The sequence below is a fragment of the Bos grunniens genome, chromosome 10, assembly GCF_055505025.1.
Source record: "Bos grunniens cultivar Pamir isolate PY7600 chromosome 10, Bosgru_T2T1.0, whole genome shotgun sequence".
Taxonomy (NCBI): domain Eukaryota; kingdom Metazoa; phylum Chordata; class Mammalia; order Artiodactyla; family Bovidae; genus Bos; species Bos grunniens.
The window spans coordinates 53,538,158-53,560,122 of record NC_141174.1 but is presented as its reverse complement, the minus strand read 5'-3'; the positions used below and the strand labels follow the sequence as shown (position 1 = coordinate 53,560,122).

At 43.7% G+C, this 21,965-nt stretch overlaps 1 long non-coding RNA gene and 1 pseudogene across 2 annotated transcripts in view; one reads left to right on the top strand and one right to left on the bottom strand.

The window, feature by feature from the left end:
* Nucleotides 1-10,067: 10,067 nt before the first annotated feature.
* LOC147364547 (uncharacterized) lies at nt 10,068-12,906 on the bottom strand. Its single transcript, XR_015134655.1, has 2 exons — nt 12,533-12,906; nt 10,068-11,020 (listed from the first exon to the last, which is right to left on the bottom strand). It is a non-coding gene; the product is annotated as an uncharacterized LOC147364547 (long non-coding RNA).
* Nucleotides 12,907-12,995: 89 nt separating this feature from the next.
* Nucleotides 12,996-21,965, top strand: part of LOC147364545 (large ribosomal subunit protein eL43 pseudogene) — a 204,834-nt pseudogene continuing 195,864 nt past the window's right edge. The window contains exon 1 of the transcript XR_015134648.1: nt 12,996-13,153. The product of XR_015134648.1 is annotated as a large ribosomal subunit protein eL43 pseudogene (transcript). The remainder of the gene's footprint in view (nt 13,154-21,965) is intronic.

Here is a 21,965-nt window from a genome sequence, read left to right as displayed (position 1 = left end):
AAGGAGCTGTCCAATATGGTAGCTACTATCCAGATGTGGCTGTTTACATTTACATTTATTTAAATGAAATAATTTAAAATGTTAATTCCACAGTCATGCTATTGACATTTCAAATAATCAATGTCCATACGTGGTTAGCACCTAGTGTATTGGAACAGCACAGGCAGCATATCAAGAGTGGATGGGTTCACCTTTCGTTATAAACAGAAGATTGTATTGGGCATCTCTGTTTACCCAAGGGATAAACCAAGAAATTTCTTTGGGAGAAATCCCAGAATGACCCCTTCATCTCTGCTCATCTTTATACAGGTGAAAACCAGCATCTGCAGGGGCCTCAAACTGGGAAGAGGGTGGGATGGTGTTTTCAGCAAATACTGCAAATGTTCCCATAAGAGTCAGAGGAATAAACAACATCCTGTCCCAACCTCTAGGGCTCACATGTCAGTGAGTCAGGCTACAGCATTCTTGTCCAGGCAGTGTAACACAAGTGGACAGGTGCACCGAGAAGAAAGCGGTGTTGCCTGGGAGGATTGAGAAGGATGACCCAGAGAAGGAAACATTTCAACCTCACCCTGAAATCTAAGGGAGAGTGTTACAGCTGGGAGGAAGCTCTCCACACACTTCACACGGTCTTGATCATGGAGGAGAGCTAATCCTTACACCTGGTTCACATTTCAAAAGGCACAAAGGGTCAGTGCAGTGAGAATCACATCTCCCTCTTACTCTCCTCCCAACCAGCCAGGTGCCTTCCTAGAGTCACGTGGTCTCTGGTCCTTCCTTCCATGGATAGGCTAGGCTGCGAGCTAAACAGGTATGTGTGTTGATGTATCTGTCTCCATTCACCAGGTGAAGACGCTGTTCTTAGGCTTCTAGCCCAGGACCCTGCGGACAGCTTACTCATACAGGTATCTCCCCTCAGCTGGGGGTAGGGCTGGGGCAGTGTTGATAACTATCCTTAAATTCTTACATTTCCTGTTTGTAGAGGATGCTCTGCTAGTTGCTAATTCTTGACTTCTGGCTAATGTCCAGTGCACTCAGTGGCCTGCAGGGTCTAGGCAGTAATGGAAATGCAGGTGTGAAATGGGCTGGTTGGACAGAGAGGGGAATCTGGAGAACCTCTGCCCCACTTTGCAGCTCTCAGATCTGGTGAAAACACCACCACATTAAGCACATGATGAGACATCTGTGAGCTGACTGATTTGCTGTTTTGACCTTTGGCAAACTTTAGGTAGAAACTCAGATGGAACGTAACTCTTTGAGTCCCTAAGTGGTCTGAGAAGTGCCTGTAAATCCAATGAGATATTCTTTAAAATGCAAATTAGGGGGGAAACAAGATGGCAGAGGAGTAGGTGGACCTGGAGTACATCTCTCTCCATGGATACATCAGGAATACATCTTCAGACACAGAAATGCATGCAGAATACCATTTGAGAGTGAACAGGAGTACCTGACCAGTGGAAAAGAATATAGAGAACCACGTCCGTTGGTAGGACGAAGGAACCAGGGGGAAAAACAGGAGTGTTAGTGGGACTGGACCAGCTCTCGATGAGTCAGGGAACTGAAGCAGGAGTCCGATCCCCACATCAGGGCAATTGTCTGAGGCAGAGGAAAAACATTTAAGGCTGAGAGTGAAACAACTGATCTGTGGCACCCTAAATGGAATGAGAATCAGACAGTCCTTGCCACAGCCATATATACCCCAGACAGGAACGCTGGTTCCCTGGAAGGTGCAGCGGCTAGGAGCTGGAGTTTAGGGATTGTGGAGCAATCCCAGGGTGAGGGCTGCTGTTGACTGTGAAGAGACAGATCGAGGGGATGTGAGGGAAGAGATTGTGGGGGGAAATGTCTGTGGAGGAAAGCCCAGCAGCCGTGGAAGCAAGGCGATACCACTGAGTCCAGCATAGGGGGTGGAACCATCACCGTAGCCTCTCTCCCCACACAGGCCAGCATTGGCAGCTGAACAATAGAGAGGCTGGCCCAGCAAGTGCCTGAGGCACTAGACTACAGAATAGGACCCCACCCAGGGTGCCCCTTTAAGTGCCTGCTACTCCGATCCACAGAGTAGGATCCCAGCCAGGGGGCTCCTCTATGTGCCTGATGCACCAAACAACAGAGAAGGACCCCAGGCAAGGGAACCCTTTAAGTGCCTGAACCGGCGGAGCTGTGGAGAAAGACTGGCCAAAGAGGCCTGAGCGCCAGCTACAAGAAGCTGGAACAAAGACTGATAGGGCCATAACTCCTGTGGCGAAGGCAGTCCATGTCTCTGCACAGTTGGCACCGCCAGGGTCCCTATAAGCCAAGCAGCTGCGCCACCTTCACGCTCAACTCTTACTGGGGCCGAGCTGCCACAGGCAAAAAAAGTCTTCTGTCTGTGCGTGCAGGGTCGCTTCGGTCGTGGCTGACTCTTTGCAACCCTGTAGACTGTGGCCTGCCAGGCTTCTCTGTCAGGGAGCGGGGTTCTCCAGGCAAGAATACTTGAGTGTATTGGCCAATACTGGTTGCCATGCCCTTCTAGAGCACTATATTTCCTGCTGCCCTAGCCGCCAACTCCCCTGAGTACCTGGTGCTGCCAGAATCCCTGCGACCCAAGCAGCTGCACCACCTCCACACCTGTGCCTCACAGGGGCAAACCCAAGTCCTCCAGGGCAGCCTCAGGAGCAAAGCCCAGCAGATGATGCACAAGCAGAGGTGGAAATAAAACCACAATTGAAACCCAGGGGCAGTGTGTCTAAGGAAGAAGACCCAAAACCTTCCCACCAGCTGTACAAGCTGCAGATTAAATCCACACGGTCAACTAGACAGCCTCTATGTCTATGGAATATATAAAAAGCCATTGAGAGCTCCCACAAAAGAAAACGCACTAGTGCTGATAACTGTGGACATTGAAGGCAAGAACGCACAGGAATAGGACCAGATTAGAGTTGCCCCCACAGCAGGTCCAGAGATCAGCACAGCGATGGAGGGCATCCTAGGGAAGGAAGGTGGACTTTGACTCCCACTGTGGGAAAGGACTCTTGACAGCAATGACTCAGTAAAAACATTATTCTTACTTTTTGACTTGTTCTGTAGAATCTTTTGGATTTTTTTTCTCCCCCTCCCCCTCTGTTTTACTTGTTGATTTTATTGGCAATATGAAATCCAGTTAAGCTTTTGAGTTTTTTTTGCCCCTCAGTCACATTTTTTTATTGTTATAAACCTCTGCCTCTACATTGGGCTTTTGCAGTTCTGTGGAATTTTCCTTTTCCTTATTTTCTTTCTTCTTCCGTTTTTTTCTTTTCTCTTTTTTATATTTTTAATTTTTAAACCTATTATATGTTTCTACATGTATTCCTTTGTTTGCCTTTCCTACTGTTCTTTTCCCCTTGCAGTTAATCTTTAATGTATGAAAATCTTCTTCATCTACCTCTATTTAACTTTGCATATCTATTCTTTCTTTCTTTCCTTTCCTCTCAACATATTTGTTAGTTTTGCTTTCATTGCTTTATTCCCCACTTGGCACCTTGCTTTAATTTTGTTTTCCAATTTGTGCTTTAATTAGTTTCATTCTTAACTGGTAAATATAATTTTTGGTTTCCTTTGTTTGCCAGGTCAATCTACTGTACTCTATTTTTGTTGGACTGTTTTGACTTTGCTCATGGGTGTATCAGAGAAGGCGATGGCACCCCACTCCAGTACTCTTGCCTGGAAAATCCCGTGGATGGAGGAGCCTGGTAGGCTGCAGTCCATGGGGTTGCTAGGAGTCGGACACGACTGAGTGACTTCACTTTCACTTTTCACTTTCATGAATTAGAGAAGGAAATGGCAACCCACTCCAGTGTTCTTGCCTAGAGAATCTCAGGGATGGGGGAGCCTGGTGGGCTGCCGTCTATGGGGTGGCACAGAGTCAGACAAGACTGAAGTGACTTAGCAGCAACAGCAGCAGCATGGGTGTATATGTGTATATTCCATTATTTTAATTATTATTTGCCTGATTTTGGAACTGCCATTATTCTGGGGTTCATCTTTGGTTTCTTGTTTTTGGATATTTGTTTTAATCTCACTTAATTCCATAACAAACCACTTGTGGAATCTTCGTTCCTGACCAGAGATAAACCCCTGATGAGCCTTTGGAGTGGGAGCACTGACTCTAAGACCCTAGACTACCAGAGAACTAACCCTAGGGAGAATCAAATAGTGAGAACTCACACAAAGGAAACCACTTGAATACAAAACCAGCATCACCAACCACCAGTAGCACCCTGTGCAGGACACCTCATCTAAACAACAAGCAAAACAAAAATACAAGCCCAATCATCAGCAGACAGGATTACCACCTCACTCAGCCTTGCCCATCAGAGGAAAAACAAATAAACAAACAAAAACTCAGCACAAATCTCACCCTATAGGAAGCTTAACCAAACCACTGGACCAACCTTAGGAGTGCAGAAACCAAAAGGAGGAAAGAATTCAACCTTGAAGCCTGGGAAAAGGAGACCTCAAACACAATAAGTTAAAAAAAGAATAATGAAAAGACAGAGAAATACTACACAAATGAAGGAACAAACTAGAAACACAGAAGTCCAAAAAATGAAGAGGAAATAGGCAAACTACCTGAAAAATAATTCAGAATAATGATAGTAAAGATGATCAAAAACCTTGAAAACAAAATGGAGAAAATGCAAGAATCAATTAACAAAGATCTAGAAGAATTAAAGAATGAACATACAGAGACAAGCAACATAATTATTGAAATTACAAATACTCTAGAAGGAATCAACAGAATATCTGAAGCAGAAGAACAAATTAGTGAGCTGGAAGATAAAATGGTAGAAATAGATTCAATGCAATCCCTATGAAATTACCAATGGCATTTTTCACAGAGCTAGAACAAAAAATTTCACAATTCATATGGAAACACAGAAGACCCAGAATAGCCAAAGCAGTCTTGAGAAAAAAGAATGGAGCTGGAGGAATCAATCTTCCTGACTTCAGATTATACTACAAAGCTATAGTCATCAGTTCAGTATGGTACTGGCACAAAAACAGAAATACAGACCACTGGAACAAGACAGAAAGCCCAGAAATAAGCCCATGCACTTATGGGTACCTTGTTTTTGACAAAAGAGGCAAGAAGATACAATGGGGCAAAGACAGCCTCTTCAATAAGTGGTGCTGGGAAAACTGGACAGCTACATGTAAAACAATGAAATGAGGACACTTCCTAACACCATACACAAAGATAAATGCAAAATGGATTAAAGACCTAAATGTAAGACCAGAAACTATAAAACTCTTAGAGAAAAACATAGGCAGAACACTCGATAAAGCAAGATCCTCTATGACCCACGTCCTAGAGTAATGGAAATAAAAACAAAAGTAAACAGGCGGGAGCTGATTAAACTTAAAAGCTTTTGCAGAGCAAAGAAAACTATAAGCAAGGTGAAAGGACAACCCTCAGAATGGGAGAAAATAATGACAAATGAAACAACTGACAAAGGATTAATTTCTAAAATATACAAACAGCTCATACAACTCAATACCAGAAAAACAAACAACCCAATAAAAAAGTGGGAAAAAGACCTAAACAGACATTTCTCCAAAGAAGACATACAGATGGCTAACGAACACATGAAAAGATGCTCAACATTGCTTATTACTGGAGAAATGCAAATCAAAACTACAATGAGATATCACCTCACACCAGTCAGAATGGCCATTATAAAAAGTCTACAAACAATAAATGCTGGAGAGGGTGTGGAGAAAAGGGAACGCTCTTGCACTGTTGGGAATGTAAATTGAACAGCCACTATAGAAGACAGTATGGAGATTCCTTAAAAACTAGGAATAAAACCAACTTATGACCCAGCAATCACACTCCTAGGCATATACCCTGAGGAAACCAAAATTGAAAAAGACACATGTATCCCAATGTTTATTGCATCACTATTTACAATAGCTAGAACATGGAAGCAACCTAGATGTCCATCAACAGATGAATGGATAAAGAAGTTGTGGTACATATACATAATGGAATGTTCAGTTCAGTTCAGTCACTCAGTTGTGTCCCACTCTTTGCGACCCCATGAATCACAGCACGCCAGGCCACCCTGTCCATGACCAACTCCTGGAGTTTACCCAAACTCATGTCCATCGTCGAGTTGGTGATGCCATCCAGCCATCTCATCTGTCATCCCCTTCTCCTCCTGCCCCCAATCCCTCCCAGCATCAGGGTCTTTTCCAATGAGTCAACTCTTACTCAGCCATAAAAAGGAATACATTTGAGTCAGTTCTGATGAGGTGGATGAACCTAGAACCTATTCTACAGTGAAGTGAGTCAGAAAGAGAAAGATATGTATCATATTCCAACATATATATATAGAATCTAGAAAGATGGTACTGAAGAATTTATTTACAGGGCAACCATGGAGAAACAGACATAGAAAATAGACTTATGGACATGGGGAGAGGGGAGGAGAGGGTGAGATGTATGGAAAGAGTAACATGGAAACTTACATTACCATATATAAAATAGATAGCCAACAGGAATTTGCTGTATGGCTCAGGAAACTCCAACAGGCTCTGTATCAACCTAGAGGGGTGGGATGGGGCGGGAGATGGGAGGGAGGTTCAAAAGGGAGGGGATATATGTATACCTATGGCTGATTCATGTGGAGGTTTGACAGAAAACAAAATTTTATAAAGCAATTATCCTTCAATAAAAAATAAAAAGAAAAGAATAATGCAAGTTAGGCTAAAAATAGGGGTTTTTCTCAAATGTCTCCTCCTATGCATATTAGATTTGATTCCTCTCATCCCAAAATAGACTTTTTCATGTGCTTGAGGGCAAAGTTCAAAGAACTGCCTACAAAGTGGAGACTTTCTGCTTCCCCCCCATAGTCTGGTGTTGACCTCAGAAGGGATGGGGCTGAGCAGTATTTAGGCTTTGTTTCTTCCCATCACACAGTTTGACCAGCAGACAGAAAAGTGGAGGGAGAAGGCAGGGCTGGGCAGGCGCTCCCAGCCCCTGGTCTGGGTGGTCCACACCCCCCACCAGGTATGAAAGACAGACTGGCAAAAGGAAGGCCCCCAGAGAACCATTCCAGACACTGCCTGCTATCTCCTCTGAATGGACCAGTGGCTGCCTAGTGTTTTCCAAAACCAACAAAAACAGCACGTGGAATTCGGTCTCATATTCTGGATTCCAGCGTGTCCTCCACAGTCCACTGTCCAAACTGTTTCTTGAAGTAAAGAACCATCTGGGGATTTGACTTTTCTCCCAATTTCACTTTGTAAAGGAAGGAAAAGGGCACCAGGCAGGCTTTCATACTTTGGCAGCTGATAATAAGAACTCTGATTGTATTCTTGGAGAAGTTAAAGATAAATTCATGCAGTGTAGCCATGGGAACTTATTAAACTAATTAAACTATGAATGAGAAGATATGATTTTTTTTTTTTCTCCCCTGACTCGCATGGTGGGGCTGGACAGGACTGTTACATTGCACAGCTCCAGATGACACCCTTCACATTGCAGCCTATGTGAATGGTGTGTCCCCTCAGAGTTACACAGTGCATGGCCTGAGCAGCCATACGTACCAGCCCTATACGGTGACCCTGGGGGTGTGTGAGATGGCCTACTAAACCTTTGTGTCACATTGTTGGCTTCCAGATTAGGTTGGAAGACAAATCTTAAGAAACAGATGGCTAAAGCTCTCAAGGCCTCATCTTTACCATGGACTCTGATCTTTGGACCTGTCTTACCAGGATATGCACCAATGATTGTACATACAATTCTTCCCAGTAGGTGAAATTCCCTTGGCAGAAATTATTGGTAAAGATAACTGGAGCAGAGGAAACCAGGCTCACAAAGTGGCTACATTTAGCAAGAAAAATGATTTGAGGACAGAAATCTTTTAAATCAATTTTTAGTTTTTAAAATGACTCCAATCTCCAGGCCTCTCCCCACATTTTGACAAACGGCTTTGGCTTCTTATCCACATCAGTTTATCTGACCTCCTTTTTCCATCAACTACCAAAATGAAAACTGCGCTGCTCGAGAGAGAGAGAGGGAGCAATTTTAAACATCTCTTAGCAATGAGGCAGAACATGCTATAGCCATCAAGTTCTAGTTGTTCATTCTATTTATTGAAAAAAGCCTGTAGCCTGATTTCTTTTATGCGAGTACATTTGAGCAAGCAAAGTTTATAGAGATGACTTATCTCATTACATTAGAAGAGTGATTTGCTATCTCAGCATCTATAAGCAATTTTAACGGACATTTCTGGATGAAGAAAAGCTTTTGTAAATATATGCGAAAGACACGATTTCATCAAGCATTAAATTGGAGGTGCCCTGGAAAAATATTACATTTGTGCATTCAATTAGCTTGATTGTGGCTGAATTTTGTCCACTGAAGGCGGCATTTCTGCAGAAAAATGGGAGCATTCCCTATGTCAGCAGGTTTCTTAAAACAGAAAAAAACACACTTCCCCCTTTGCAAGTCCTCTTTTGCATTTGTGCTGTTACCAGCTCTGCGTCCCTAATCATCCTGCTTAGTCTTGTTCTCCACAGTATAGGGTAAAGGGAGAGTGAACCAGAAGCCACGTTATATAGGCTTTAGAGAAATCCCAACCCAAAGATTCTACCATTAAATAGCCTATGTCTAGTCTGAAAGCTAGGTAAGCTCTGGGCAAAACTGGGACTGATTAAGGATAGACTTAAGTTCTCCAAACTCCCCTGCTTGGTCTCTGCAGGGCCTCTCTCTCCTTTCAGTGTCTGTAGGATGCTGGTGAAATCTTGACAGTGTTGTTAGCCATGTGTCTTTCTTGAAGGTAAGTTTATAGGGGAGGCTTTATCTTGGAATGAAGGCTTTTTTCCCATATCATGGAAACAAAAGGAGTTAGTGAAGAAAAGGAGAATGGCTGGGGTTCAAGAGGGCATTCTTAAACCCCTGAAATCACAATAGAGAAGTGGGCTGAGTATTTAGAATGGTCACTAGCCCTTCCCTGCAACCCTTGTTGTTCGGTAATAGAACCATCAGTTTTCTATTAATAAGAAACAAACCATAAAAGATGTTATGTCAATGGAACCTGGCTGTGGAGGTGACTGTCCTTTTCAAGTAGTAGGTAAGGACAATTAGAACTTTCCTAGCTGTAATTCATTAGAGCCCAAGACTATCATACTTCCAAGTATGATTAATTAATTATTAAAGATAATTAATAATTGTAAAAGATTAATTAATACCAGGATTAGCAAGGAGTTTGGATCAGGAATACATAAATATTTCAAACAGGTTTTAGGTTTCTATATCAGCAAAATTGCCATATTTCTTGGATTTCTGAGCTTGGGAAAACCATCTTGGTCTTAAAGGATCACCTTTGTCCTAAAATGAACTAATAGATATGAACTAATAGATAGATATGAACTCATCTATGACTAATAGATATGAACTCATCTATGACTAAGAAACATTTTAAAGTCCAGAGTTGAGCAGGTAATACAGGATCTGTCAGTCATTCACTTATTCATTTATTGACTTATTAACATATTCAGTAGAAAGCCTGCTATATGCTGGTGACTGAACTAATCACTGAGAATTGGAAGAACAAGGCAGTGCTGACCATATAGAGTGATAAAGGCTAGGATGGAGGCACAGGTAAGGTACTTGGTGGTCCACAGTAGCTGATTCTCACCTGGGATAAAACATCTGGAAGGGTTTTGTAAGAGGTAGTCCTTAAAGCCTTTGAATTGTGGTGCTGGAGAAGACTCTTGAGAGTCCCTTGGACTGCAAGGAGATCAAACCAGGCAATCTTAGAGCAAATCAACACTGAATATTCACTGGAAGGACTGATGCTGAAACTGGCCACCTGATGTGAAGAGCCAACTCAGTGGGAAAGGCCCTGATGCTGGGAAAGAATGAAGGCAAAAGGAGAAGAGTGAGGCAGGGATGAGATGGTTGGATGGCATCACCAACTCAGTGGACATGAGTTTGAGCAAAATCCAGGAGATAGTGAAGGACAGGGGAGTCTGGAGTGCTGCAGTTCATGGGGTCACAGAGTTGGATACAACTTAGCAAATGAACAACAACAACAATCCTTAAAACAGGAATTTTATTATTTTTGTACTTTTTCCCTGACATACAGGAAGAAGACAGCAGAGTCACTATAGGAAGTTCAAAACTACAGCAAAGTATAAAGGAGAAAATCTGAATCAACTGGAACTCCAACTGGAACTAATCACACTGTTAACATTTTGGCAGGACAACCTTTTGAGAATGAGGTCTTGTTTCCTTGGCAGTAAGTTCATAGGATAGAGCGAGAGGCAGGTTTCCTTCCCCATCCTGACAAGGGAAGACCGAGGTTCAGGCAGTAAAAATCAGGCTCCCCTTGCTTCATGGAAGATTTAGGCAGCTTTTGAGTTTCCAAAGTCCTGTTCAAGAAGATGTATACACCTGTATTGTCTTCCAGGGAAGGGTTCTGGAGTAAAGGAAGAAGCAGCAAGCCTTTAGCAAGTAGCCTGGCCGTGGGACAGCGGGCTTCAGAGACTGAACACGGCAGTGCCCAGGGATGAGGAACGGTACCAACCTCCACACAGCGTCTGGAGTGTCCTGACCTCTGACGGGGAGCCTGGATGTTTGCAGGGAATTAAAAACTTGCCCACCACAGTACTGGTTCTATCTGGGAACAGCTTAGTGACTGGTGTAGTGGATGGGGGAATAAGGCCCTGCCTAATGGTAAAATCTATTTTCCAGTCTTGCTCTGATTCTATACCATTTCTTCCCTCAGTCACCAGGACAGCCCCCATGCCAGGATGAACTGCTGGAAGGGAATCTTTTTATGTGTACCTCCTGACTTCTTTCTCTTCTGAAATTTTATAATTTACAATATTTGTTCCATATAAATCCTAAGTATTCCAGATACTTCAGAGCTCCATGATTGAGATCTAACTTTGTGCCTTGAAGAGCCTAAGTTAGAGGTTCCATTTAGAATCTTCAAGCAAGAGTAGGAAGATGACGGATGCTCTCTGGATAGTGTATTCCAAATTGCTGGGAAAACAAACCATAGAAAATTATTTCAGAGCATAGATGAAACAGAGAAGGAGGTGGAAGCAAAACTTCTCAGCTCTTCAGTGCGATAACTGCCAGTTCTATTTTAATGTGAGCTTTCTGCATAGTTCACATCTAGTTTCTAATATGAACAGATGCAGAGAATGCACATCAGCCTTATTCCTAGCCTCTGTATCCTTTGTTTATTCCCTTGGCCAAGACCTCCAAATCTGCACATAGAAATCCAGGCCTTTGCTGGCCTGAGCATGGAATATTTCACCAGCCTTGTCTTCCACTTAGCACTATCCCACTCAGTCTCACGTGGCTCAGCTCTTCCGGGAAGAGACTGCTTCCTCCTTTCACCCCAGAGCCCTCCCCTTTGAGAGAACCTGCCTCTCCTGGGTGCAAAGGGCTCCCTCAGCTTGTATATCATGTCCCCACAAACCCTGCAGGTTGCTTTCCTGACTAGATGGTGATCAGCTTACACCCTGAAGCGACAGAGACTGAGACAACCAAAGTTAACAAAATAAGGTGGAAATCATGCTTCCTACAAAATCAGTTGGCTTTGTAACTGTCTTTTCTCCTGGTCTAGCAACTGCTTTCTCCCACGTGAATGCAAGTATTTATTGCCTTGTACTTGAAATGGAAAGGCAAATTTTGAGCTTCAAGGAATGGGCAATCCTGAGAGGGCAGGGGCTCTGGAAGAACAGTGGTTGGTCAGCACAGGCTGTACTCTTGAAACGACTTGACCTTTCTTCCCTCTGAGAACCTAACCTCTAGGTCAGTTTGACGTTTGCAAGCCTCGTGGCCACTCTCTCCCACTGAGGCAGCCTGTACAGTGAGTTCAGTACTGCACAGGGATGAAATGTCCATCAGTTTAAATATCAACCACAGCTATTCTTGGGGCTGGGCTGGTTCCCCATCCCATTTTTAGCAGGATGGGGCTGTGGCCATGGGGCTCCTGCTAAGCTCTGGGACTGTCCAGGAGGTGGGCACTGGTGCCCACTGGGTGGGGTAGGGAATGTGCAGTAGGAACCCTGTGCATCAGGGCTCAGTGTCTGCACATGGGCTTTACATGAAGAGCCAGCTGTGTCCTCCAGGCAGCAGGGAGCCGGGAGAAGATCGTGGGATATAGGGTCTCAGGTTCACACTGCAGGGCTGGCCCAGGAAGCCAACTTCGGGGGAGACTGCAGTTCTCCTCTGTTACTGTGATCGAAGGCCTCCTTCAGGTGGAACTGCTGGTCTCCAAGAAGTGAGCAATGCAGAGGGCTGGCTAATGCCAGATCCCTGCCTCACAGTGGACTGGGCCCTTGCCTCCCTTTTCTCAGACCCAATGAAGCCTGTTGCTTCTTGGAAGCAGGAGCGAATATCAGCCACATGGGGCTGTCTCGCCCGGAATCCATCTGTAGTGCAGGTGGGCCGTGCCGGCCTGAGAGGCCCACGCCAGACACTCAGCAGGGCGTGATCAGGCGCAGGTGGCGAGGAACTGGCACTGGAGGGCTTGGTAGGTACCTTCAAGGTGGAGGAACAGGACTGTATATGAGCTGCCGTGGTCCTTAGCTGATGTTTAGCACTGATATTTAGCTCAACATCAGCACCCTAGCTGCTCTTGAGCACTGATTTCCCACACTGGCTGATGAGCGCTCTCTGGTTTCAGTCTTCTCTGGTGAAATGCGTTTTGCAGCCGCAACCCTCAAGATATTCCAAGTAGAAAGCCTCCTATCTTCCCCTGGAGGAACCACACTTGCTGGTGAGCGGGCAGGTGCAGGAGAAGCTAGGTGGGCGGGACGCGCCCCTCGGTCCCCTAGGCAACCTCGCCTAGAGCGCTGGGCTGGGGCCTGAAGCACACGGGGAGGTGGGCGGAGAGCGAGCGGAGCACGCCCCAGGTTGCCAAGGAGTCGGGTGGGGGGGTGAGGGTGCGAGTGGCTCCGCCCACGCCACGTGCAAGTGCCCACGGCTGCCCTCCCGCAGGTGAGACTCATCACAACTCTCCTTAGTCCTGCACGCTCGGCGTCCTGTGGGCCGCTCGCCATCCCAGCAGCCTGGCGGGGAAATTTTGCTCTGGGCCTGAGGATAACTCAATAGGCAGCGTTACTGGAAACTAAATTCTAGACGTTTAACTGGAAGAGCCAGGTAAGATAGGTCATTTGACCCTTGAACGACGCGCGGGTTAGGGGAGCTGACCTCCCATGGAATGGAAATCCTTCATGCTCTATCGCTGTCTTGAAAACAAAGGAATTGGTACACGATTCACCTGAGAGCTGGAAGCTTAAAGAATTTAGATAGAATCCGAATTCAAGCCCTCGTTGTTGTTCAGTCGACTCTCTGCGACCCCCATGGACTGCCTGCAGCACGCCAGGCTTCCCTGTCTTTCGCTGTCTCTCGGAGTTTGCTCAGACTCATGTCCATTGAGTCGATGATGCTATCCAGCCATCTCGTGCTGTCCCCTTCACCTCCTGCCTTCATTTTTTTCCATATTCAAGGCCTAGTTCTTTGGATCCCGCATAGCGTGATCTCTAATTGAATGCACACTTTACCTCACACTTAATTAAAGATCTATATAGTGAAAACACACGTACTGTTTATGTTGGAAAAAACCTACCTGTAAGCACAGTTCAAACTGCCATTCAAACCTGCCTTGCTATATTTTAGGATGAAACTTTGGCTTAGATATCAAAGGTTTATGAGGGCTCCCTTTTCAGAGGTGAGTTAAATAATCAGTCATTTTCTACCACCGCCCCAACAAAGAACACAGATTTGGGGGTGCCCAGTGGGTAGCCTGTGTCTAGATCCAGGTCTGCTGCTGTAAGTCAGATGGCTGAAGTTAAAGATAATCATAGAAACTGTAGGGACTAGCAGGCCGCCTAGATTCAGGGGAGTTTTGGTCCCACAAGATCGGCAAACACGGAAAAGGCCAGAAGCCCGCAGTGTGTGGTGTCTATTTCAGATGGAAGTGTTAAACCAGCGTGGTGAGTCTTAGCTCCAGGCAGTGCTTTCACTCTTGTTCCTGGGGCCAGGCCCTTAGGAGTCACTTCTGGGGACATCACAGAATGTGTTATATAAGTGAGAAGTAGGTTTATGGATGGGGAATTTTATAATCATGTATGTAGAGTTTCCATGCCTCACAAATATGTGTGTAAAATGTTTCTAGGAAATGAAGTGTATATGGTGGTTCTTCCTGAACCGTTCTCTCCTCCTGTTCTGCAGCCTGCCTTGCTGGGGCCAAGGAGTAGAAGCAGGCCTTTTACAATGAAAGTCCCCTGTGAGCTACTGCTTTTTCTTTCTTTCTTTTTTAAAAACAGTTTAATCATATAAAATCAACTTGACTGTCACATATACAGCATAACCTAAAAAATAACCTTTCTGTTTTAGACAAATAGAAGCAATTGTTACAGTGGGCTCCACAGCTGTAAGTTTTTTTCCTGACTATAATAGTAACATGATGTAGAAAACATGAAAAATGTTTTTTTAATTATGAAGAAAAACATGTAAAAATAACAGGTATCCAGTGAAAACCATTGTTAACATTTAGGTCTAGTATAGCTTTTTTTTTTTTTTTTAAATCCCCATGCATGTTTAAAGATATTAGAGAACACAAGGTATATTAAATTTGGGGACCTGCCTTCACTAAATATGAGACCATAAAACATAAGCATTTCCCCACATTGTTATGAAAGCTTTATAAATGTCCCCGCTGAGTTTCGTAGCATATAAGGAGGCTTGCTAGTGGGCATGAGTCATTGCTGGGTGTAGGGTTTTAGTCTCTGGACTTGACCGTGAAGCAGAGATGGGTCTCTGCCGATAGGCATGGGAGGGAGGTTTGGGGAGAAGAGGGAGTGAAGGAGCAAGAGGAGAGGCAGAGAAAAGAAGGCACAGGGAACGGGGAGGAAGCACCTTTTTCAGGCTGCACCCACGGAGCCAGAGACTAAAGATCCGTTAGTGTGGGCTGAGCGCAGGAGACAGACTGAGCTGATTAGAGAAGGAAAAAACCCGTCTCTCTCCCATAGAGGTTGGCTCTCTCTGAATTAGACTGTATTGCTTGAACCTGGCTCTCTATGAATTAGATTGTATTGCTTGAACCTGGAGTAAGTACCTATTGAATATTTTTCGGGCACTGATATTGATGTTTGATGGGTTAAGAGAAAAACTGTTATTCCCTCCTTCACAATAAGGAACCCAGTATAGAGATTTTATACATTCTGAGTTTTTCTGTTTAAATCTATATACTACCAGGACGTTTGTTTTATCAATCAGTCCACACTGGCTAGCTTGTAACAGCAGCAATCTCTTGCGCTTACTCTGTGTCAAGTGCTGTGTTATGTGTTTAACATAGATTATGATGTTTAATTCCGCCAGCATGCCTGGAAATAGGTATCATGAGCCCATTTGACTGACGAGAGAACTGAGGCTCAGCAAGGTCGACTTTCCCAAAATCTTATGGCCGGTAAGAAGTGGAACCCAAATCTCTTATTCTCTTACTCAAACAGAGTTGATAATTAACTTATCCACTGCCTCTGCAGCAGAATTTTAATAAAAATGGAAGAAAAATCTGTTCATTAATTTTGTGTGTGTGCATGTGTGTGAAATGGGAAAAAACTGTTAACACTTCTTTATAGCAAGCTTTTAATCTTAGAATAGTTTAAGATTTACAAAATTACTGTGAAGATAGTAAAAGAGTACCTGTATTCCCACATCCAGTGTTCCCTTTTTAAAAACATGAGAGTGTGATATGTTTGTTACAATGAATAAACCAGCATCGATATATTGTTATTAATTTAAATCAATAGTTTATTGAGTTTTCCCCTTACGTCCTTTTTCTGTTCCATGATCCCACCCACGATATGATATGTAGTAGTGTCTTCTCAGGCTCTTTTATATGGTTGTTACTCAAACTTTTCTTGTTTTGGGTAACTTTGGCAGTTTTGAGGATTGCTGGTCAGATATATTGTAGAATGTTCCTCAGTTGGAATTTGGTCTGATGTTCTCCTCATGATTAGATTAGTATATTTTTGGAGGAAGTCTACAGAGATAAGATGCCATCTTCCTCATCTTGTACCAAAGGTCCTCCCATCACTGTAACATCACTTAGATGTTAACGTTGATCACCTGTCTTAGGTTGCTGTCTTACTCCTTCCTCCTGTTTCCATGCTGTCCTCTGTGGAAGGAAGTGACTTAAGAAGTGCGGGGTTACATGCCGTCTCTTTGAGGATGGAGTATCTGTATAAGTTATTTGGAATTCTGCAGAGTGGATTTGTCTCCTTTCCTTTTTCATTAATTTAATTAGTAGTTTATATCAGTATGGCCTCATGGATACTTATTTCATGTTTTAGGTTGTAATCCAACACCACTTAATTTTCTTGCTCTAATTGTTCCCATTTTGGCCATAAGGAGCTCTTTCAGTTGACTCCTATTGTTGCAGGAAAGGGGACCCCTTCTGGGGCTTGAAAGGAGGCTCTTCTCTAATACTCAGAAATGAATTGTCTAAAAAGAATTCAGCACATTCAGCACATGTGCTGACAAAGCAAGAGACTTTATTGGGGAGGGGCACCTGGGCCAAGAACAGGAGAGTAAGGGAACCCAGGAGGACTCCTCTGCCACATGGCTCGCAGTCTCGGGTTTTATGGTCATAGGGTTAGTTTTTGGGCTGTGTTCGGCCAGTCTCTCTGACTCAGGGCCCTTCCTCATGGTGCATGCATTGCTCAGCCAAAGTGGATGCCAGCAAGAAGGATTCTAGGAGGTGGTAAGATACGTGGCGTCTCCTTTTGACCTTTGACCTGGATTCTTCTGGTTGGTGGTGGCTTGTTAATTCTGTGTTCTTTACCAGAGCTTCCTGTCATAAAATAACTCATGCTGATGATTCAGTCAGTGTGTTTCCCACAACACTGTGTCCCTGTGACACATCAATTTTTTTCAGCAGTTCTTTATTTCTTGGAGCTACAATATGTTCCAAACTCATCTTGTATATTTCCTGCTCCAGTCCTTGAATCTACCACTTCTCCAAGCAGCCCTGGTTCCTTTCATGGAGAATAGTATAAGAAACCAGGATCTGGGCATTAGGTATGCTCACTGCTGTGGGGATGCATTGCTTCTAGGTCCTCTCAGCCGAAAGAGCAAGGAAATATATGTGGGTATACTAATCTGTGTATATGTGAAAGTGGCTCAGTCATGTCCGACTCTTTGCAACCCCATGGACTATACAGTCCATGGAGTTCTCCAGGCCAGAAAACTGAAGTGGGTAGCCGTTCCCTTCTCCAGGGGATCTTCCCGACCCAGGGATGGAACCCAGGTGTCCCAATTGCAGGCAGATTCTTTTACCAGCTGAGCCACAAGGGAAGCCCAAGAATACTGGAGTGGGTAGCCTTTCCCTTCTCCAGGGGATCTTCCTGACCCGGGAATCAAACCAGGGTCTCCTGTAGCACAGGCACATTCTTTACCAACTGAGCTGTGAGGGAAGCCCTATCTGTGTATATACACATGCCTATAAAATTTTCTGTATATGTCCATCTGTATGTGTATTAAGCTAAGTATGAGTGCATACTAATATCACCAGCTCCAGTCCACCACTGCGTGGCTCATTCTAGCCATCTCCCCTTCTTTATCTGTAAATTCATACTCCAACAATGAGAAATCTGGTTCCTGCCATCTGCCATCCTTTAACTTAGTTGTTCAATTTCAGTATATGTGTATAGATATCAGAATTATTAACCCGTGTCCCCAAGGAAGAGTCTTTATTGACTAGAGTACAGTGCTGTGTGCAGTTCCTATTTCCTTTGGTGTTACAGATTCTACTAATTTTCAGAGTTACCAGGATTAGCATTATTCCCCCCACCCCCGCCGGCCTGTTTATTATAATAAAGTTGTTTCATACATTTGTGACACAGTTGGGTTCAGATCAGATCAGTCATTCAGTCGTGTCTGACTCTTTGTGACTCCAAGGATTGCAGCACTCCAGGCCTCCCTGTCCGTCACCAACTCCCGGAGTTTACTCAAACTCATCTCCATTGAGCTGGTGATGCCATCCAACTGTCTCATCCTCTGTCGTCCCCTTCTCCTCCTGCCTTCAATTTTTCCCAGCATCAGGGTCTTTTCAAATGAGTCAGCTCTTTGTATCAGGTGGCCAAAGTATTGGAATTTCAGCTTCAACATCAGTCCTTCCAATGAATATTCAGGACTGATTTCCTTTAGGATGGACTGGTTGGATCTCCTTGTAGTCCAAGGGACTCTCAAGAGTCTTCTCCAACACCACAGTTCAAAAGCATCGATTCTTTGGTGCTCAGCCTTCTTTATAGTCCAACTCTCACATCCATACCTGACCACTGGAAAAACCATAGCCTTGAGTAGATGGATCTTTGTTGGCAAAGTAATGTCTCTGCTTTTTAATATGCTGTCTAGATTGGTCATAACTTTTCTTCCAAGGAGTAAGCGTCTTTTAATTTCATGGCTGTAGTCACCATCTGCAGTGATCTTGGAGCCCCCCAAAATAAAGTCTGCCACTGTTTCCACTGTTTCCCCATCTATTTGCCATGAAGTGATGGGACCAGATGCCATGATCTTCGTTTTCTGAGCATTGAACTTTAAGCCAACTTTTTCACTCTCCTCTTTCACTTGCATCAAGAGGCTCTTTAGTTCTTCACTTTCTGCCATAGGGGTGGTGTCGTCTGCATATCTGAGGTTATTGATATTTCTCCCAGAAATCTTGATTCCAGCTTGTGCTTCATCCAGCCCAGCATTTCTCATGATGTACTCTGCATATAAGTTAAATAAGCAGGGTGACATACTTCTTTTCCTTTTGGAACCAATCTGTTGTTCCATGTCCAGTTCTAATTGTTGCTTTTTGATGTGCATACAGATTTCTCAAGAGGCAGGTCAGGTGGTCTGATATTCCCATCTCTTTAAGAATTTCCACAGTTCCACTTGTGATCCACACAGTCAAAAAAGCAGAAATAGATGTTTTTCTGGAACTCTCTTGCTTTTTTGATGATCCAGCGAATGTTGGCAGTCCCATCTCTGGTTCCTCTGCCCTTTCTAAAACCAGCTTGAACATCTGGAAGTTCACAGTTCATGTACTGTTGAAGCCTGGCTTGGAGAATTTTGAACATTACTTTGCTAGCATGTGAGATGAGTGCAATTGTGTGGTGGTTTGAACATTCTTTGGCATTGCCTTTGGGGATTGGAATGAACACTGACCTTTTCCAGTCCTGTGGCCACTGCTGAGTCTTCCAAATTTGCTGGCATATTGAGTGCAGCACTTTTATAGCATCATCTTTTAGGATTTGAAATAGCTCAGCTGGAATTCCATCACCTCCACCAGCTTTGTTCATAGTGATGCTTCCTAAGGCCCACTTGACTTAACATTCCAGGATGTTTGGCTCTAGGTGAGTGATCATACCATCATGATTATCTTGGCTGTGAAGATCTTTTTTGTATAGTTCTTCTGCCACCTCTTCTTAATATCTTCTGCTTCTGTTAGATCCATACCATTGCTGTCCTTTATTGAGCCCATCTTTGCATGAAATGTTCCCTTGGTATCTTGAATTTTCTTGAAGAGATCTGTAGTCTTTCCCATTCTATCATTTTCTTCTATTTCTTTGCACTGATCACTGAGGAAGGCTTTCTTATCCCTCCTTGCTATTCTTTTGGAACTCTGCATTCAAATGGATATACCTTTCCTTTTCTCCTTTGCTTTTTACTTCTCTTCTTTTCACAGCTATTTGTAAGGCCTCCTCAGACAGCCATTTTGCTTTTTCACATTTCTTTTTCTTGGGGATGGTCTTGATACCTGTCTCCTGTACAGTGTCATGAACCTCTGTCCATAGTTCATCAGGCACTCTATCAAATCTAGTCCCTTAAATCTGTTTCTCACTTCCACTGTATAATCGTAAGGGATTTGATTAGGTCATACCTGAATGGTCTAGTGGTTTTCCCTACTTTCTTTAATTTCAGTCTGAATTTGGCAATAAGGAGTTCATGATCTGAGCCACAGTCAGCTCCTGGTCTTTTGTTGACTGTATAGAGCTTCTCCATCTCTGGCTGCAAAGAATATCTGATTTTGGTGTTGACCATCTGGTGATGTCCATGTGTAGAGTCTTTTCTTGTTGGAAGAGGGTGTTTGCTATGACCAGTGTGTTCTCTTGGCAAAACTCTATTAGCCTTTGCCCTGGTTCATTCTATACTCCAAGGCCAAACTTGCCTGTTACTCCAGGTGTTTCTTGACTTCCTACTTTTGTATTCCAGTCCCTTATAATGAAAAGGATATCTTTTTTGAGTGTTAGTTCTAAAAGGTCTTGTTGGTCTTCACAGAACCATTCAACTTCAGCTTCTTCAGCATTACTGGTCAGGATATAGACTTGGATTACCGTGATATTGAATGGTTTGCCTTGGAAACGAACAGAGATCACTCTGTCATTTTTGAGATTGCATCCATCCAAGTACTGCATTTTGGACTCTTTTGTTGACTATGAGGGCTACTCCATTTCCTCAAAGGGATTCTTGCCCACAGTAGTAGATATAATGGTCATCTGAGTTAAATTCACCCATTCTGGTCCAGTTTATTTTGCTGATTCCTAGAATATCAACTTTCACTCTTGCCATCTCCTGTTTGACCACTTCCAATTTGCCTTGATTTGTGGACCTAACAGTTGGGTCATCATACTTTTTGTTCCATTCTGTAATCTTCTAAATAATTTTTTTCCCTAGTTTGCATCTGCTTTACAGTATCACACAGAATTACCTTCCCCCCCAAATCCTCTGCACATCACCTCCTCAACCTCACCTCCCCCCTCAACTCCTGGCAGCCAGTGATATGTTTATCGGGTTTATATTTTTTCCTGTCCTGAATGTTATATATTTGGTACCATATAGTAGGCAGCTCTCCCAAACTGACTTCTTTCATTTAGTGATATGCACTTAAGATAAATCCATATTTTTCAATGACTTGATTGTTTGTTTGTTTTAATCAAATGAGGAATGCTTCATTGTGTGGAGGTAGCGCAGTTTATTTATCCTTTCATCTATTAAGGGACATGTTGGTTACTTCCAGTTTTTGACAGTGTCCATCGAATCGATGATGCCGTCTTGGAACACAATTCTTAGGAATACAATTGCTGAGTCAGGTGGTAAGGCTATGTTTAGTTTTGTGAGAAACTACCAAAATGTCTTTCACCGTGGCTGTACCGGTTTGTGTTTCCATCAGTACTGCGTGAGTGTTCCCGCACCCTGCTTTCTTGCCAGCATTTGGTATTGTCAGTTTTTTTTGTTTGGATATTGTCATTCTAATCGTCTTGTAATGGTATGTCATTGTTGTTTTCACTTGCAAACCCCTCATGACCAGTAGTATTGAGTGCCAAAGAATTGATGCTTTTGAACTGTGGTGTTGGAGAAGACTCTTGAGTCCCTTGGACTGCAAGGAGATCCAACCAGTCCATCCTAAAGGAGATCAGTCCTGAGTGTTCATTGAAAGGATTGATGTTGAAGCTGAAACTCCAATACTTCGGCCAGCTGATGCGAAGAGCTGACTCATTGGAAAAGACTCTGATGCTGGGAAAGATTGAAGGTGGGAGGAGAAGGGGATGACGGAGGATGAGATGGTTGGATGGCATCACCGACTCAATGGACATGAGTTTGGGTAAACTCTGGGAGTTGGTGATGGACAGGGAGGCCTGGCGTGCTGCAGTCCGTGGGGTTGCAAAGGGTCGGACACGACTGAGTGACTGAACTGATCTGAACTGATTGAGCCCCTTTCATATGCTTGTTTGCCATCTATATTTTCTTTGGTGAGGTGTCTGCTCAGATTTTTGACTCCTTTTAATTCTTTATTTTAAATCATTGACTTTTAAGAGTTCTTTCATATTTTGATATTAGCCCTTTATCAGGTACGTGTTCTGCAAATATTTTCTAATCTGTGGCTTTAGCTTTCATTTTCTTAACAGTGACTCTCATAGAGCAG